This window comes from Galeopterus variegatus, unplaced genomic scaffold (assembly GCF_000696425.1).
Source record: "Galeopterus variegatus unplaced genomic scaffold, G_variegatus-3.0.2 Scaffold2265, whole genome shotgun sequence".
Taxonomy (NCBI): Eukaryota; Metazoa; Chordata; class Mammalia; order Dermoptera; family Cynocephalidae; genus Galeopterus; species Galeopterus variegatus.
This window is the reverse complement of record NW_007728376.1, coordinates 8,260-13,704: the sequence shown is the minus strand read 5'-3', so window position 1 is coordinate 13,704 and position 5,445 is coordinate 8,260.

Here is a 5,445-nt window from a genome sequence, read left to right as displayed (position 1 = left end):
AATTTGTGTTTGCTATATTTGAATTCTTATTAAAATTGCTAACAGTTATTTTTCAACGTCCCTTTATTCTTCCTTCTGTAAATTGTTTGTAAATTTATTTGAAAAGGAATAAAATCGATTCTCTTTTTTAAAAAAAAGATAGGTTCAAATCAATTTTATCCATATGGTCCTGACACAGAATGGATTTCTGCCTCTATAAATGCTATCAAGAAATAAGATTGGGTAAAGAACCACTGCATGTTTATTCCCTACTGGGGAGTGAGTGTTTGGTTAAAAAGTTGTTTTCTTTTTGTCCTAGTATTCCAACCTGGCACCTACTTGATCTTTGGAGCGGGGGGAGGGGGGGGATAAATAAATAACAAAGGAAAGAGGTCTCTATGACACTTGTCTATCTATCCTTTCACCGCCACATATTCAGTAATTCTTCAAATGATATACAAGTCTATAGGAATAAAATTGTACCCTTGCTCTGCAAAGAGGAGGGAAAATGATCCTTCTCTAGCTTCATGTAGGCAATATATATTATGTCACTGACTCTCACATGCCTTTTCATATTGAAATTGCTTATGCTGTGTACACATAGGAAAGCAAATGCACTGTTTTAGAATTTTTTTAAAAAGTGTACATACAAACAATATCTTTTTTTTTTTTTTTCTTTTTGTCTTTTTTTTTTACTGACCGGTAACGGGATGGCAACCCTCGGTGTTGCGCCCGCACCGCGCTCAACCAGTGAGTGGGAACCAGTCTCCACATGGGATCCGAACCCTTGGTGGGAGCACCGCCACGCTCCCAGGCATCGCACTCTCCAGTGCGCCACCGGGCCGGCCCCAAACAATATCTTTGAAGTTATTGAGAATAGTTTGCTGTTTTTAAAATTCACCTTGATTCCAGGGTGGGCAATAATTTTGTAAACTAAAACAAATCTGGTCTATGTGAATCAATAAATGTATATGATTAAAAGTCATTATTTTTGTTGTGACAAATTTTATATCAAGATAGTGGAAATAAAATGACTTCATACAGACCATATTACCTAAAAATAATGTATATATTACATTGTAAAAAGAACACTTTAACTTTCCATGAATTTCCTTTTGACAAATTTAAGCTATGAGTTCATTAATGTCTTGATTTAAGGTATGAGTTGTGTGTGGACAGACAGAATCACTTGGAAATGTAAAGTATATGTTGATAGCATTTCCATAGAAATATTTAATGAAAAGCTAAAAAAGTATCTTACCAATACAGGAAGGCAGAGGATAGTCCCATGCCCTTCTCTCCCCTGTCATGCACTTGAGAAGGCTACTTCCATGGAGAGTGTAGCCTGGATTACATCCATAAATGATAGTGCTACCAGCAAAGTGGCCTTGGTCACTGATCTTGTATCCAAACTGTGGAATGCCAGGATCTTCACAATGTGAAAGTTCAAAACCTGAGAGAAAAATATAAATTGATTAAATGCAAAACTTAGCAGGAGGATTTTAAACTACACAAATTGGTTTTTTTCCTTTATTGTTTTTAAGTATGCTTACATTGTTTTCCCTAGTTGTATTACTCTTGCCATATTTACTTTTGATAGTACACAATAATAGAGAGCTCTTTTTTCTCGAAAATTAGAATTTGTTGTACTTTGGGCCGACCCCATGGCTCACTCAGGAGAGTGCAGCGCTAGGAGCGCAGCGGCGCTCTCGCCGTGGGTTCGGATCCTATATAGGGATGGCCTGTGCGCTCACTGGCTGAGCGCAGTGCGGGCAACACCAGGCCAAGGGTTGTGATCCCCTTAGCGGTCACAAAAACAGACACACACACAAAAATAATAATTTGTTGTACTTTTCAAGTTTATTAGTGGTACCCCATGACCTATATATGACTATAACATAACTTGTAGTATTAAGCTTCCTGCCTGCTTCAAGTGATTTACAATTAATATTAGATTCTGACAGTGATATTGTGATAAGAAATTCATATTTGTTCTTTGCCCCTGGTTCATGGAACAGAGCTCCTAAAACTCTTGCAATTTTCTGACTGGCAATGGTAAGAGAAGCATCTTTTGTCATTCATAATAAGCCTTTTCAACCATACTTGAATTTATGATACTGAGGTGATTCTTGGAAAATGGGGGCTGGTTGCCAGAGAAACGAACCATGTGATTAGAGGATTAGAACTTTCATCCCCTCTACACACACATACACACACACCCAGGGGTGGAGAAGTGATGGAGGTTGAGTTAATCACCAATGGCCAATGATTTAATCATTCATACCTATGTAATGAAATCTCCATAAAAACCCTAGACAGAGGGGTCCTGAGAGGTTCCAGGTTGGTGAATGCATCCATGTGCTGGAAGGGTGGTGTAGCCCAACTCCATGGGTACAGAAGCTTCTGTACTTGGGATCCTTCTGGACCTCATATATGTACCTCTTCTTTTGAATTTTCATTTGCATTCTTTATAATAAACCAGTAAATGTACGTAAATGTTTCTCTGCATTTCATGATCATCCTAGAAAATTACTGAACCCAAGGAAGGGGTTATGGGAACCCCCAATTTATAACTGGTCAGTCAGAAGTACAGGAGTCCCAGACCTGTGATTGGCATCTGAAGTGGGTCAGCCCTGTGGAACTAAGCTCTTAACCTGTGGGATCTGCACTAACTCATTAGTATTACAATTCAGTTGAATTGTTGGACACCAAGCAGAGACTTGGAGAATTGATTGATGTGAGAAACACACACATCTGAGATCTGAAGTGCTGTGAGAAGTAAAATGAGTTTTCCTTTACTGACCAACTTTACTATTAGGATCATATAATCAAAATTTAAAAATTCAGCCAAAATATGTGAAATCTTAACAGTTCAAGTAACAAATATGTCCACTGCAATATAACTTTAGACTATTTTATAATGTAGAAGAAAGTGGAATTGTCTCACTTAAAATATATTTTATCAAGAGGTAATATAGTAATTAGCTTGATCAACTCTAAATTTTTATATTCTACCTGCTCCAGAAAAAGTACATTTCTCAAAAATTCTCACAGAAGAAAAAATTGAAGTTTTCTATTTTAGTAATCAAAATCTAAGCTTCCTAGCTATGTAGTTCTCCTGTCTTTAATGTTTTACAAAATACAAGTTGTCCTTCTGCAGGGTAGAGAAAATATTTTTGTGTTTCTGCAGTTGGGGATTTCTGCATGAATTTGCTGTAAACTGAGACTCAGAGCAACCTTTGAGAAGTTAATTTACAACTGAGTGAGTAGGGAGAGAACTCCAGAGAGATTTACCTGTCTGTGGAAGAGGTTTATGTCTATGTTTCAAGGGAGATTGAGGTCCAGAAACTTACAGACATCTCTAGGTCATAAAAGCTAGAGACACAGGAAGCTAATATGGTCCCTGGAGAGATGCATTCACATTCCAAAAGGTTAGAGTGAGAAACCATGATTCTTCCCATTCCATCTCCATGGAGCACAGGTTTTTCTCCCACCATTCAGGAGGGGAAAGGGAAAAATCTTCCTAAAGCAGAAAAAGCCAATTTTTTTTCTCATCCCTTGCCTGTGGAGTCTCTGGCCACTTGTGTAAAACATTTTTTCATCAGGTTTTCATAATATTGCTACTGGGTTAAGAACTGGGTCAAAGAAGGACTGACAAAGACATCCTGTCATTATTATAATTATTATTACATATTTAATAATAACTCATCTGTCTAAATCCAGAATACATTATATGCATATTCAGAGTAAAATTAATAAAGGTGAATATTAAAAACCTGACAGTCACAGCACAATTCACTGTTAAGATCCTGAAGGAATTAAAAAAGGACACTTCCTAATTTAAATCCAATATGATACTAGTGATCAAAATCTAAGCTCCCAGTGATGTACGTAGTTCTCCTGTCTTTACTGTTTTACGAAATACATATTCCCCTTGACTTATGATGGAGTTATGTCCTGATAAGCCCATTGTTAAGTTGAAAAATTTAAGTTGAACCGTAAGTGGGGAAATCACCTATATATGGGTAGGATAACTGATATAATGAATACACCAAAGATAATTAGGTGCAAAATTATATCAGTTACAGCTTCTGAGAATAGAGGACTATAAATAATATTCTGGATAGCCTGATGAATGAGGGAAATCAGTTTTTTCAAGATAGATATGTGGGAGAAAAAGAAATCTTTTATTTATGTCTTAAATCATATGGTGACCAAAAAGAGATTTGCATCTCTTATATAGGCATATATCCTTGACTAATTAATCTAGATTGGAACTACAAAGCAAAAAAGCATATACTATATCAGCTCACTAGTGTCAAATCACTACTTTTCATCATTGAATTTTTTTCATGTCACAACATATATAAAATCACCAGAACTTTCATAGCTCCAAGTACTGAGTTTATTCTATAGTTTCTGTGACTGAGAGAAACATTCTCTCTCAAAGATTGTAGGGAGATCTTCTTAGTTTCTTCTAGATGATATTAATCACACCCTCCTCAGTAAAACGTAGAGTCATTTTGGATTTTAATTCATTTACAATCATTTGGGTTTTTTTTCTTTGTTTTCCTATAGGCTGAAATTATTTCATTTCTTCCCCCTCTTTTCCACAGTGCCTATATAGCACAATTCTGTCCCATGGCAAATGTTCAATAATGCTCATGAATGAATGTGGATTCTTAGAAGCAATTATCTCTAGAACACAACTGAAAAATAAACTAAAATAATACTGATATGAAACTGAAATTTGAGATACAATTAAAAAAAAGAAAGAAAGCTTCAGGAAGTAGATCTGTTTGTAACATTCCCATTTGGATGAAAATGTGTTAAAATAAGGCAAATGCAAACAGCTTCAGAGACAGAGCCATCTAAGAGTTAACAGTTGTTAACTAGAATTGTGACACATATAATGAGATATAAAGGATACATGATCAAGCATGTCAGTCTTTCAAACACAGAAGAAACAGCAGAAATTATAATTTTAAACTTTCAAGACACATTACTTCGCATGGACCTGCACTCTTAACACTACAGAGTGTCCTTGCTCACAAATTACAAGTTTGCACTCCTTCTACCATAATATTCAGTTTATTATTCAAGATGCAACCACTTCTGAGTTTTACCATATATAATTTCTCAGATAAAAATGGAAATCAAGCTCTCTTTTCAAGGTTCATTGCGAAATTCATCCTTCCTTAATTTGAATGTTCTGTAAATGTTGTTGGCAATTGCTGATGATTAGGTAAAATGTAGATATTCTCTGTAAATTAAGATAATGTATAATGCCTTGCATTGTAGATAAAAATGCACAAGGACAATAGTGTATAAACTACAAGCACAACATAATTTAGTCCAATTTGGTGGAATTATTGATGCTTATTCATAAATATTCAAAACTATTTTATCTTTATGAAAATGTTCAACTTCAAATCTTTTCACTGAAAAGCTCACATACTTGAAACT